Source organism: Schistocerca nitens, chromosome 6 (assembly GCF_023898315.1).
Source record: "Schistocerca nitens isolate TAMUIC-IGC-003100 chromosome 6, iqSchNite1.1, whole genome shotgun sequence".
NCBI lineage: Eukaryota > Metazoa > Arthropoda > Insecta > Orthoptera > Acrididae > Schistocerca > Schistocerca nitens.
Window position 1 is genome coordinate 581,184,986 of NC_064619.1, and position 14,997 is coordinate 581,199,982.

The window sequence follows — 14,997 nt, forward strand, 5'->3', positions numbered from 1 at the left end:
TCGCGACATTGCTGCTCGCGTTGATCGAGATCCATTGACTGTTAGCAGAATATGGAGTCGGTGGGTTCAGGAGGGTAATACGGAACGCCGTGCTGGATCCCAACGGCCTCGTATCACTAGCAGTCGAGATGACAGGCATCTTATCTGCATGGCTGTAACGGATCGTGCAGCCACGTCTCGATCCCTGAGTCAACTGTAACGGATCGTGCAGCCACGTCTCGATCCCTGAGTCAACAGATGGGACGTTTGCAATACAACAACCATCTGCACGAACAGTTCGACGACGTTTGTAACAGCATGGACTTTCAGCTCGGAGATAATAGCTGCGGTTACCCTTAACGCTGCCTCACAGACAGGAGCTCCTGCGATGGTGTACTCAACGACGAACCTGGATGCACGAATGGCAAAAGTCATTTTTTCGGATGAATCCAGGTTCTGTTTACAGCATCATGATTGTCGCATCCGTGTTTGGCGACATCGCGCTGAACGCACATTGGAAGTATGTATTCGTCATCGCCATAATGGCGTATCACCCGGCGTGATGGTATGGCGTGCCATTGGTTACACATCTCGACACCTCTTGTTCGCATTAACGGCACTTTAAACAGTGGACGTTACATTTCAGATGTGTTACGACCCGTGGCTCTACCGTTCATTCGATCCCTGCGAAACCCTACATTTGAACAGGATAATGCACGACCCCATGTTGTAGGTCCTGTACGGGCCTTTCTGGATACAGAAAATGTTCGACTGCTGCCCAGGCCAGCACATTCTCCAGATCTCTCACCAATTTAAAACGTCTGGTCAATGGTGGCCGAGCAACTGGCTCGTCACAATACGCCCGTCACTACTCTTGATGAACTGTGGTATCGTATTGAAGTTGCATGGGCAGCTGTACCTGTACACGCCATCCAAGTTCTGTTTGACTCAATGCCCAGGCGTCTGAAGGCCGTTATTACGGCCAGAGGTGACTGTTCTGGGTACTTATTTCTCAGGATCTATGCACCCAAATTGCGTGAAAATGTAATCACATGTCAGTTCTAGTATAATATATTTGTCCAATGAATGCCCGTTTATCATCAGCATTTCTTCTTGGTGTAGCAATTTTAATGTCCAGTAGTGTAACTTAAACTAACTTACGCTAACGACAACACATACACACCCATGCCGGAGGGAGGACTCGACCCTCCGACGGGGGTAGCCACGCGAACCGCGGCAAGGCGCTGCTACCCCGCGCTGCAACATGAGTTCCTTAACAAAACTTTTCTACAACCCCTAGAAGCCTGTGATGGAAAACATGAGACACCGGTAGTTACATTTTATTGGCTTCGATTTATGCAGTCATACAGCCATCTACAGTACACGAACGATCTCGTTTACCCCAAAGTCACAATATTACATATTCAAGTCACACATGTATCGTTCCATTCCGCGATCCGAATGCCAAATTTGCCACGACGTACTTGAAGTACACGGGCTAGGTTTATGCAATCTCGTGCAAACATACAGCACAGCAGCAGCACTCCGTCTTCGGGCCACAAGTGGCCCATCGGGACCATCCGACCGCCGTATCATCCTCAGTTGAGGATGCGGATTGGAGAGGCTTGTGGTCAGCACACCGCTCTCCCGGTCGTTATGATGGCTTTCTTTGACCGGAGCCGCTACTATTCGGTCGAGTAGCTCCTCAATTGACATCACGAGGTTGAGTGCATCCCGAAAAATGGCAACAGCGCATGACGGCTGGATGGTCACCCATCCAAGTGCCGGCCACGCCCGACAGCGCTTAACTTCGGTGATCGCACGGGAACCGGTGTATCCACTGTGGCAAGGCCGTTGCCTTCGTGCAAACATAGCACATACAAATTAGATAAACATACAGTACCATAAACAAAAACAATTAATTAATAAACTAATGGAGGAATTTTATAAGGGGGACTATGCTCCAGACTGAACGCTGAACTGATGATGAAGTTCCCTTAAAATCTTGTCTCTCTGCTTAAGTGCTATGTACCGTGAAAGTTCCACTTCCACCGCCGCAAGGGAATTTGTCAGTAACTTGAAAACCTTGACGTCCGCTGTTGCCAGCAGCATTTTCTCGCTGAATGTTCCTGAACAGCAAGACTAGGGCTTCCTTCCTTGTTTCCGTCGTTGACCCAGAAAGTAACACAAACTTACGATCTTCTTCTTCTCCACTTTCACAGTATAGCAAGACCGTCTCTGAAGAGACGGTGCAGGTTTTTTTTTTAAAAAGCACCCGTGGCTAAAGTTCAGGTCTGTCACTGTCACAAAATTTTCGTAGGATGTTTTCTTTGGAGTACCGCTATGTGCCTCGGACGCAGTTCATCAGTCTCATCGAGGCAGATATCTTGTGTCAGTTAGTCTCGGTTACAACAGCACTTTCAGAGGATTACAACTATTATGAAAATGACGATGTTACAAAACACTGTAATTTACAAGTGGAAGAGAGCGTATTTGCAGCATAGGCCATTCTCCGTCAGTGTTGCGAGAGAGATTTCTTTTCAAGATTTCTGAGCGCTTGCATAACTCGTGAGTTATTAAGGTTGATTGATTCCTGACTCTAGGTACAAAACCCACTCGTGTTCTTTGTAAAACGGACTCAGATCCCAAGGGACCATTCAGATTTCAGTTTAAGTTTTCCATGTTTTTGCCAAATTACGTCAGACATGCTGTGATGATTACTTTACACTTAAATGTCCGCCCCATTTGCACTATTCCATACTGAGACAGTGTCCCGTGTTGATGATTTTGCTTTCGTAAGTCCATAGAATCGATAAAAGAAAACAAGGTAGGGGAAGAGTAAAAAAGAAAGTTCTCTGATCCCCAAGGTGCAGCAGGTACCCGCTGACTCCATTACTCGATTCTGCGTCGTGTTCATTAACACAGTTTGGAAACTCCAGTTGGATGAAATACAATTTATTAACATTTTTACGAACTTTGACGTAGATAGGGCCCATTGGATTAGGATTTGAAGCCGAAACACGGCCGTGTAGCATGAAATACGAGAGCGTGATGGCCTCGCGCTGTGAAGGACAGAATGTCTGTATTTGGATCCCGGTGGTCTGCAATTGAATTACGATATGGCGCAGCAGAACGGACTTGCGTCGCGAGCAGTTGTTCCGCTGCTAATTAAACGTCAACAGTGCCGGCTGTGGTGCGTTGCTGTTTGCCGACCAACCAGCACCCTCTGAAGTCTGCCGGGTGTGTGAGTGGCCGGCCGAACAGCTATAGGACAGGTCTTGTCGTCCGCAAGCAACTGCTCGTGTCCAGCATTAATACGGTACCATTACTGAAGCTGCCCTAGAGTGCCGTAACGCTTTAATGTATTCCACGTAAACAGGCGGAATTACCCATTATTGTGTGACTACGCAAGCAGTCACACCGATTAGATATCTGGCAGTATGAGTACGGAGGGATTTAAAAGGAACGACCACACAATAGAAACCATAGGAAAGTCAGATGCCAGACTGACACCTATTGGAAGACTCCCGAGAATGTGCAACCAGGAGCAAGGTAGCCTACAAAACTCCCGTTCGACCAATACTCGAATACTGCTCATTACCCTGGGACCCGTACCAGAAAGGACTGAAAATCCAAAGAAGAGCCGCACGTTTCGCAACATGTTTACGCGCGAGGGCATCACGGAGATGCTCACCCAACCTCAGTGGCAGACTTTACAAGAGAGGCATTGTGTATCATGCTCTGGTTTACTCTTAATATTCCGTCTGTTTGCTTTCCGAAGAGTCAGCTAATGTACTGCTTCATCCTACGTATACCTCACGAAAGACCATGAGAGAGATTCGAGCTCGCACGAAGGCCTACAAGTTATCATTCTTTCCGCTCAACATCCACGATTGGAACGGGAAAGAAAACGATAGTGGTACCATACACGAAACACCTCTGACACACGTCATAAGATGGCATCCGGAGTGTAGGTGTAGATGTACAGATGCCAGCATGACGGTGGTCTCACATTCCAGTTTCCTGTTACAACTGGCGTCAACCCGGTTTTTGTTAGGCGTCGCGCTCTTTTAACCATTTACCTCGCTATTGTGATGACTGGTGTGACGTGCACACAAGAACTGCAATTAAGAAACTGTCTTGAATGTTTGGTCTGAAGAAGAAGTATTTGACATATCACACGTAGCCGAATGCAAAATCCTTCGTCGAATTACTGTTGAGATCATTTTTTTCGAAATATCTGCCTAGCGGCTGACGTAATGCGGTCAGATGGCAGTATTAATACGAGGGCCATTCAGTGAACAATGCAACACAATTTTTCTCGGCCAGTTTCGAGTGAAAAAATACGGAGTTTGGTGAGGGACATTGTGAAATATTCCCACTTCAGCCCCTATAGTTTCATGAAGGTCCGATAGGTGGCGGCGCTGCACTTAACCTTCAAACTGGCGTCTGTTACAGAGGTGCGTTGCACGCAAAGAGCTGTCAATCATGGTCTTCCTTTTGGCGGAAAACCAGAGCATCGCAGATATTCATAGGCGCTTGCAGAATATCTACGGAGACCTGACAGTGAACAAAAGCACGATGAGTCGTTAAGTGAGGTGTCTGTCATCATCTTAACAACGTCGCGCAAATCTGACTTATCTCTCCCGTGCGTACTCTTGGAACGTGCGGACACTCTCATTTGATACATTAAATGTATTCGCAATTGCGAATAAGGACAGCCATCAGCTGTAGAATAGTATGACGACAATGAAAACCTGTGCCGGGCCGGGAATCGAACCCGGATTTCCCGCTATCGTGACCGGTCGCCTTACCATTCGGCTGTCCGTGCGCGACTGACCGCCAGACCTACACTTTCATACATCGTCAACCATGCGTCTACACCTGTACTTGTACATCCATTGTGTTTATTCCCGTACAAAAATGTGTGTGAAATCTTAAGGGACTTAACTGCTAAGGTCATCAGTCCCTATGCTTACACACTACTTAACCTAAACTATCCTAAGGACAAACACACACACCCATGCCCGAGGGAGGACTCGAACCTCCGCCGGGATCAGCAGCACAGTCCATGACTGCAGCGCCATCAGACCGCTCGGCTAATCCCGCGCGGCTATTCCCGTACAGGTCAGACGTTGTACTTAAAAGTCGCTTGCCCAGTATCGGCAGAGAAATACGATATTGCAGTGTGTGTGCTGTTCTGATTACGATGCAGTTCCTTTGGACAGGCATGCATGTCGAGAAAACAAATCGAAATTGTGATAATTTTTAATTAAAAAAAAGTTTTGCTATAACATTTTCTAAATCGGTTTAAAAAGTGTAGAATAATTTCTCCAAGCCCCGTATAGATTGCTAAGCTCATACAGTCAGTGGTAAATGCATATGTCGTGTGACTAGGGCCTCCCGGCGGGTAGACCGTTCGCTGGGTGCAAGTCTTTCGATTTGACGACACTTCGGCGACTTGCGCGTCGATGGGGATGAAATGATGATGATTAGGACAACACAACATCCAGTCCCTGAGCGGAGAAAATCTCCGACCCAGCCGGGAATCGAACCCGGGCCCTGAGGATTGACATCCTGCCGCGCTGACCGCTCAGCTCCCGGGGGCGGACACAGTCAGTGGTGAAAATTTTTTCTTGTGAATATTTAGTTGTTGTAACGAAAAATGTGGTGTGCTTGCATTACATAAATGATGAATGAATAATTCACCTTCTCACTATTACCTATTCCATACATCCCAAGTTTTTCGCTAAAGGTCTTACGAGTGTTGTCATAGTTATTAAAAATTCACAAGCACACATTTTCAGGACTATGTGTAAGGGGTTAGAAATTTGTATAGGTCTACGAAACAGTGTTTTACACATTACAGTCTGATTAAAAAATGTATATATTAAAAAAAATTATTTTAATAATTATTATCTGCTTTTTAGTTTTGTATGTTTCTGAATAGTTTTAAACATTTTCATGATATACTAGCTTTTTACCTGCAGCTTCGCTCGTGTGTGTGCATGATGCATATATTGCAGAGGTCTCCTCCTCTCCCTTTCTTCTTTCCATCTCCTCTTTCCCCCTCTCTGTCTGCCTGTTGGCTCTCTTACCGCCTGGAACGCATTCCGATACTTCCCACACAACACATCGGTCCTGGAGGACAGCCGAGGTGTAAAGACATTACCAACGTTTTTCGCCCCGGCCACACAGATGAAGAATTTACTGTTAGTATTATCTTGCAGGAATCCCACAGTTGTACTTAACATCCAGAAATATTTCAGTTAAGCTAGTGAGTCTGTAGAGGATAGTATAAGAAGCGTTCGGAATGACAGGCTTTGCTCTTCCATCCGAGTTTTGCGGAGATGTCCTTGGACTACCTTGGAGAGTCGTCGTGTGGAAGTCTTTCTACCTGTTTTACCGAGAACCTCTTGGCGTTTATGTCCCTCGTAGAAGCAGGTTTCTCACTAAAGCACAGTTCTGCTCCCTGTGATTCTAAGTGATGAAGCGGGAAACGATATTGTGGTATCAACATTCGACACGACACTTGTTAGGAGTTGCAGTTATCGACCGCGGTCCGTACTAGTATCGCTGGAACCGCGAGTCGAGACCAGAGCCGCTCCGCGGCTTGCAACAAGTCTCTAAAGTGCGCTCGTCCACTCTTGCTCGGGACGTCAAGTAGGAAAGTAGTATAGCCTTCAGCTGATAAGAAGCAACCTCTAACATGGCGCTTAGTTAAAGTGTGGCCTATGTGGTGCCTCTATAGCTCTCTGTTTGTAATTCTTCCTGACTATGAAGACTCCTGTACCACCAGTTAAGTACAATACATTATTTTTTACCAACGACTTCTAATTATTTTAGTCGTTGTAGACCCAGACCATGCAACCAGCTCAATATCGACTGCTCTGACAAACCTACTGTACATGCAAAGAAAAGAGCTGTATGTTCCTATTTAGCATTGGCCACCAGTAATTCACATTGGCGACGATTCGTTCGTCATGATCATAACAGATATTATTCGGAATATAGGCGCAGTTAATAATGATTAACTGAAAACCAACAATTTCCCGAGAGCATGATCTTACAGCGCGCAGCTTGTACCTCGTACTTACTTTCTTGATATTTCATAGCTGTTCGTACATTTTTGTTAGTTCAAACATTATTCATTGTTCTATTAAGGTGATAGATTTCCGGCGTTGTAGTATTGTTGTAAGAAAGTATCTCTACGTCTAAATCTACATCCATATTCCGCAAGCCACCTGACGGTGTGTGGCGGAGGGTACCTTGAGTACCTCTATCGGTTCTCCCTTCTATTCCAGTCTTGTATTGTTCGTGGAAAGAAAGATTGTCGGTATGCCTCTGTGTGGGTTCTAATCTCGCTGATTTTATCCTCATGGTCTCTTCGCGAGATATGCGTAGGAGGGAGCAATATACTGCTTGACTCCTCGGTGAAGGTATGTTCTCGAAGCTTCAACAAAAGCCCGTACCGAGCTACTGAGCGTCTCTCTTGCAGAGTCTTCCACTGGAGTTTATCTATCATCTCCGTAACGCTTTCGCGATTACTAAATGATCCTGTAACGAAGCGCGCTGCTCTCCGTTGGATCTTCTCTCTCTCTTCTATCAACCCTATCTGGTACAGATCCCACACCGGTGAGCAGTACTCAAGCAGAGGGCGAAAAAGTCTACTGTAACCTACTTCCTTTGTTTTCGGACTGCATTTCTTTAGGATTCTTCCAATTAATCTCAGTCTGGCATCTGCTTTACCGACGATTAATTTTATATGGTCATTCCATTTTAAATCACTCCTAATGCCTACTCCCAGATAATTTATGGAATTAACTGCTTCCAGTTGCTGACCTGCTATATTGTAACTAAATGATACTTACGACCTGTGGGCTTCTCCTAATGTCTTACTGGAAAAAGCGACTTTTATCAGGAAATATTATTAAGCAAGGATACTTGCTTCGCGCCAGAACAACTGTGCTTCCCCTACGTACCTCGCTGCTGATGTAACGGTCGTTCTGATGTGAGCCACAGCGCTTCACAACAACATCCAATGGCAACACCATATGGTACACAGCCTCCTGCGCAACGTGGGAACTGAAATCTTACTCCCGACTGTGTGGGTTCTGCGGCCCGCGTTACTCACTGAATGCTACATGATATCCACAAACGCGATACAAAATTGTAGAACTGGAAAATAAGCAAATATACTGGCCATTAAAATTGCTACACCACGAAGATGACGTACCACAGACGCGAAATTTAACCGACAGGAAGAAGATGCTGTGATATGCAAATGATTAGCTTTTCAGAGCATTCACGCAAGGTTGGCGCCGGTGGCGACATCTACAACGTGCTGACATGAGGAAAGTTTCCAACCGATTTCTCATACACAAACAGCAGTTGACCGGCGTTGCCTGGTAAACGTTGTTGTGATGCCTCGTGTAAGGAGGAGAAATGCGTACCATCACGTTTCCGACTTTGATTGTAGCCTATCGCCATATTGCTGCTCGCGTTGGTCGAGATCCAATGTCTGTTAGCTGAATATGGAATCGATTTGTTCAGGAGGCTAATACGTAACGCTGTGCTGGATCCCAACGCCCTCGTATCACTAGCAGTCGAGATGAGAGGCATGTTATCCGCGTGGCTGTAACGGGTCCTGCAGCCACGTCTCGATATCTGAGTCAACAGATGGGACGTTTGCAAGACAACAACCATCTGCAAGAACATTTCGACGACGTTTGCAGCAGCATGGACTATCAGCTCGGAGACCATGGCTGCGGTTACCCTTGGCGCTGCATCACAGACAGGAGCGCCTGCGATGGTGTACTCGACGACGAACCTGGGTGCCCGAATGGGAAAACGTCATTTTTTCGAATGAATCCAGGTTCTCTTTACAACATTATTATGGTTGCATCCGTGTTTGGCTACATCGCGGTACGCACATTGGAAGCGTGTATTCGTGATCGCCACACAGGCGTATCACCCGGCGTGAAGGGTATGAGGTGCCATTGGTTACACGTCTCGGTCACCACTTGTTCGCATTGACGGCACTTTGAACAGTGGACGTTACATTTCAGATGTGTTACGACTCGTGGCTCTACCCTTCATTCGATCCCTGCGAAACCCTACATTTCAACAGGATAATGCTCGACCGCATGTTGCAGATCCTGTACGGGCCTTTCTGGATACAGAAAATGTTCGACTGCTGCCCTGGCCAGCACATTCTCCAGTTCTCTCACCAGTTGAAAACGTCTGGTCAATGGTGACCGAGCAGCTGGCTCGTCACAATACGCCATTCACTAGTCTTGATGAACTGTGGTATCGTGTTGAAGCTTCATGGGCAGCTGTACCTGTACACGCCATCCAAGCTCTGTTTGACTCAATGCCCAGGCCAGAAGTGGTTGTTTTGGGTACTGATTTCTCAGGATCTATTCACCCAAATTGCGTGAAAATGTAATCACATGTCAGTTCTAGTATATTTGTCCAATGAATACCTGTTTATCATCTGCATTTGTTCTTGGTGTAGCAATTGTAATGGCCTGTAGTTTAAAACGTGGCTCGAACAGACTGGGTACCTTACGCACTTCGTCTCTCCCGGTATTAGTATAAAATCGAGCGTCGCAGTGTTCTGCTAGCAGCAGTGAAGCGACGTACGCCACTAGTAGCTTCAGCGACGCTATACACGCCGTATAGCGTGGAGCAGGTGGGTGCTGCCGCGGTAGGGGCCGGGCCCTGTTTGCAGTAATCGCCGTGTGCAGTTATCGGCGCTGTGCCAACTCCCGTTCTTCAGCGAGCCATCTGCGCGGTGATGAATTGCAGCAGCCGCGCCCGCCGTTATTATGTGACGCGGCACGGGCGCGAGCAGATTGGCGAGAAGCGGAGCAGTTGCTGGCTGTCAGACGGGCGCGGCCGAAATAATTAGGGCTCGCCGTGTCAGGCCGGCGCCACCCGTCACCGGCACGCCGCTTCAGATTTCACTCTCCCCGGCCGGTGCAGATTGATTTGTTCGTGTGCAGGTGCACGTCGGGGGTGGACACTTCCAGCGGCGCCGTGTACCAGCGCTGCAGACGCATTTAGCGCCATGCGCACTTCACTTCGGAGCGTTTATATGTAAGCTGCTGCTATGTGGTAGGATTGTTGAAATTTTAAAAAATATCTTGAATCTAATGTATCGATATTTAATAAATTATCGACCATCGATACATCGTTAAGTGTGCCGACATATCGACGGAAAAAATATTGATGCACCGGCCAAAAAAAATACCGGCTGCACATTGTAAATATACTGCCAGTTTCAGAGCTGCTTGTTTAAGTATTGATTTACTAGGTCTACAGCTTTGCTTCCGCCATTTTTTTCTCGAAGTTCGGGGCTTTATTGTGAAAAACGTACAAAAAAATTATGATTCATAGTATTGCCCATCGCCGGCCACTACATTCTCCCATCTTCCGGATAGCATACGAATCCCGTGGCGGAAGAACTGGGCGTCTTTTGTGGGGATCCAAGAATCGATTCAATTTTGCACTTGGTTCATATGATCGGAAGTGCTGGTCAGCCAGACTGTATGCCACTGATCGGAAAAGGTGGTAGTCAGAGAGAGCAACGTATGGAGAGGGATAGGACTTCCCATTTCAAGGTTTCCATGTATAAAAAATGGCTGTGAGCGCTATGGGACTTGTATATTTTTACGGGTTTTGCGACATGGGGTCGAGCACTGACCTGCTGCAAAATTACCTTCACGTGTCTATCGCTGTATCGTGGCCGTTTGTGTTGCAGTGCTGGGCTCGAACGCATCAGTTGCTTTCGATAATGATGTCAGATGACTGTCTTCGTCTGTTTCACTGTTTCAGTAACTACGAAAACGTTCTGTCTTCCACCGCCATTCCGGTCTTCGACATCAAAATCACCGTTCATAAGCCGTTGACAATAATCTCTGTACATTCTTCCACTAATAGTTCCCTCACCATAGGTGATGATGATGATGATGATGATGATGATGTTTGGTTTGGGGGGGAGGGGCGGGGGGGCGCTCAACTGCGTGGTTATCAGCGCCCGTACAAATTCCCAACCTTTGCTCAGTCCAGTCTCGACACTTTCATGAATGATGAGGACAACACAAACACCCAGTCATCTCGAGGCAGGTGAAAATCCCTGACCCCGCCGGGAATCGAACCCGGGACGCCCTGCTCGGGAAGCAAGAACGCGACCGCGAGACCATAAGCTGTGGACCCTTCACCGTAGGTCTTACCCAGCATTTTAAGAGCCACAGCCCCAGATTTCTTCATGTAAAAGCAGGAATGCGGGTAAGCTACTACAAACAGCATAGTGAACGCGTTATTGTGGCCAAGATAGACACGAAGCCCACGCCTACTACAGCAGTACAAGTTTATATGCCAACTAGCTCTGCAGATGACGAAGAAATTGAAGAAATGTATGATGAAATAAAAGAAATTATTCAGATAGTGGAGACGAAAATTTAATAGTCATGGGTGACTGGAATTCGGTAGTAGGAAAAGGGAGAGAAGGAAACGTAGTAGGTGAATATGGAGTGGGGCTAAGAAATGGAAGAGGAAGCCTACTGGTAGAATTTTGCACAGAGCATAACTTAATCATAGCTAACACTTGGTTCAAGAATCATAAAAGAATGTTGTATACATGGAAGAAGCCTGGAGATACTAAAAGGTATTAGATAGATTATATAATGGTAAGACAGAGATTTAGGAACCAGGTTTTAAATTGTAAGACATTTCCAGGGGCAGATGTGGACTCTGACCACAATCTATTGGTTATGAACTGTAGATTAAAACTGAAGAAACTGCAAAAAGGTGGGAATTTAAGGAGATGGGACCTGGATAAACTGACTAAACCAGAGGTTGTACAGAGTTTCAGGGAGAGCGTAAGGGAACAAATGGCAGGAATGGGGGAAAGATAGACAGTAGAAGAAGAATGGGTAGCTTTGAGTGATGAAGTAGTGAAGGCAGCAGAGGATCAAGTAGGTAAAAAGACGAGGGCTAGTAGAAATCCCTGGGTAACAGAAGAAATATTGAATTTAATTTATGAAAGGAGAAAATATAAAAATGCAGTAAATGAAGCAGGCAAAAAGGAATACAAACGTCTCAAAAATGAGATCGACAGGAAGTGCAAAATGGCCAAGTAGGGATGGCTAGAGGATAAATGTAAGGATGTAGAGGTTTATCTCACTAGGGGTAAGATAGATACAGCCTACAGGAAAATTAAAGAGACCTTTGGAGAAAAGCTAACCACTTGTATGAATATCAAGAGCTCAGATGGAAACCCAGTTCTAAGCAAAGAAGGGAAAGCAGAAAGGTGGAAGTAGTATATAGAGGGTCTATGCAAGGGCGATGTACGTGAGGACAATATTATGGAAATGGAAGAGGATGTAGATGAAGATGAAATGGGAGATATGATACAGCGTGAAGAGTTTGACAGAGCACTGAAAGACCTGAGTCGAAACAAGGTCCCGGGAGTAGGCAACATTCCATTACAACTACTGACGGCCTTGGGAGAGCCAGTCCTGACAAAACTCTACAATCTGGTGAGCAAGATGTATGAGACAGGCGAAATACCCTCAGACTTCAAGAAGAATATAATAATTCCAATCCCAAAGAAAGTAGGTGTTGACAGATGTGAAAATTACCGAACTATCAGTTTAATAAGTCACGGCTGCAAAATACTAATGCGAATTCTTTACAGACGAATGGAAAAACTAGTAGAAGCTGACCTTGGGGAAGATCAGTTTGGATTCTGTAGAAATATTGGAACACGTGAGGCAATACTGACCCCACGACTTATCTTAGAAGCTAGATTAAGGAAAGGCAAACCTACGTTTCTAGCATTTGTTGACTTAGAGAAAGCTTTTGACAGTGTTGACTGGAATACTCTCTTTCAAATTCTGAAGGTGGCAGGGGTAAAATATAAGGAGCGAAAGGCTATTTACAATTTGTATACAAACCAAATGGCAGTTACAAGAGGTGAGGGGCATGAAAGGGAAGCAGTGGTTGGGAAGGGAGTGAGACAGGGCTGTAGCCTCTCCCCGATGTTATTCAATCTGTATATTGAGCAAGCAGTAAAGGAAACAAAAGAAAAATTCGGAGTAGGAATTAAAATCCATGGAGAAGAAATAAAAACGTTGAGGTTCGCCGATGACATTGTAATTCTGTCAGAGACAGCAAAGGACTTGGAAGAGCTGTTGAACGGAATGGATAGTGTCTTGAAAGGAGGGTATAAGACGAACATCAACAAAAGCAAAACGAGGATAATGGAATGTAGTCGAATTAAGTCGGGTGATGTTGAGGGTATTAGATTAGGAAATGAGACACTTAAAGTAGTAAAGGAGTTTTGCTATTTGGGGAGCAATCTAGCTGATGATGGTCGAAGTAGAGAGGATATAAAATGTAGACTGGCAATGGCAAGGAAAGCGTTTCTGAAGAAGAGAAATTTGTTAACATTGAATACAGATGTAAATGTCAGGAAGTCGTTTCTGAAAGTATTTGTATGGAGTGCAGCCATGTATGGTAGTGAAACATGGACGTTAAATAGTTTAGACAAGAAGAGAATAGAAGCTTTCGAAATGTGGTGCTACAGAAGAATGCTGAAGATTAGATGGGTAGATCACGTAACTAATGAGGAGGTGTTGAATAGGATTGGGGAGAAGAGAAGTTTGTGGCACAACTTGACTAGAAGAAGGGATCGGTTGGTAGGACATGTTCTGAGGCATCAAAGGATCACCAATTTAGTATTGGAGGGCAGCGTGGAGGGTAAAAATCGTAGAGGGAGACCAAGAGATGAATACACCAAGCAGATTCAGAAGGATGTAGGTTGCAGTAGGTACTGGGAGATGAAGAAGCTTGCGCAGGATAGAGTAGCATGGAGAGCTGCATCAAACCAGTCTCAGGACTGAAGACCACAACAACAACAACAACAAAGCAGAAATTTGAAACTTCTCGCAAATGGCGAGAAATGGGTACGTAAGTTGATGTACTTAATCAAGAACAACCTTATGATGCCATCACAAATCGATTAATATTTTATCGCTTTATGTTTACAGATGCCTAAGCTTATTGTATTACACCTATGGCTAAACACCTGAACCCCACTTGCTGCCACTGCCGTCTATTGCAAAACGGCAGAAGCAAAGTTGTAGACCTAATATTATTAGAGTTTAAGTACATCAACAAGCTAGCAGCCTGCTTATCGCTTTTAGAGCGAGAATTGAAAGGTTCAAAAATGGTTGAAATGGCTCTGAGCACTATGGGACTCAACTGCTGTGGTCATTAGTCCCCTAGAACTTAGAACTACTTAAACCTAACTAACCTAAGGACATCACACACATCCATGCCCGAGGCAGGATTCGAACCTGCGACCGTAGCAGTCGCACGGTTCCGGACTGCGCGCCTAGAACCGCGAGACCACCGCGGCCGGCAATTGAAAGGAAAATGATGCATGTTCACCCTTGGCGATAACCACATTGCTGGCGTAAGCTATCGCCAGCACATCGGTCGGCGAAGAGGTTGCAAGAAGATCGATAATAGGCGCTGAATCGAGCGCACCTATCAGGAGGAACATGTCTGAAAGAACAAATACCATCTTCATATATATTTATTTACACTCTTGCTCATAAATTAAGGATAATTTCAGAATGTGTTGCCACACACCGTGGCACTACACGCTAATAGCATAGGCACATAGAGAACACACACAACACAGATCTGTAAGCCCACGGTATTGGTGATAAGTTGAGAAAACCGTCCCGAAACACGTGTGCTACAAAACGCCACTGTTTCCTGTGCATGTACCCCGACATCAATATGGGATATAATCACCACGCACACGTACACAGGCCGTACAACGGGTTGGCATACTCTGGATCAGGTAGTCGAGCAGCTGCTGGGGTACAGCCTCCCATTGTTTCACCAGTGCCTGTCGGAGCTCCTGAAGTGTCACAGGGGTTTGAAGACGTGCAGACATATGTCAACCGAGAGCATCCCAGACGTGCTCGATGCGGTTTA

At 45.8% G+C, this 14,997-nt stretch overlaps 1 pseudogene; it reads right to left on the reverse strand.

Moving 5' to 3' along the window:
• Positions 1 to 1,721: 1,721 nt before the first annotated feature.
• Positions 1,722 to 1,838, reverse strand: LOC126191821 (5S ribosomal RNA; annotated as a pseudogene).
• Positions 1,839 to 14,997: the final 13,159 nt, after the last annotated feature.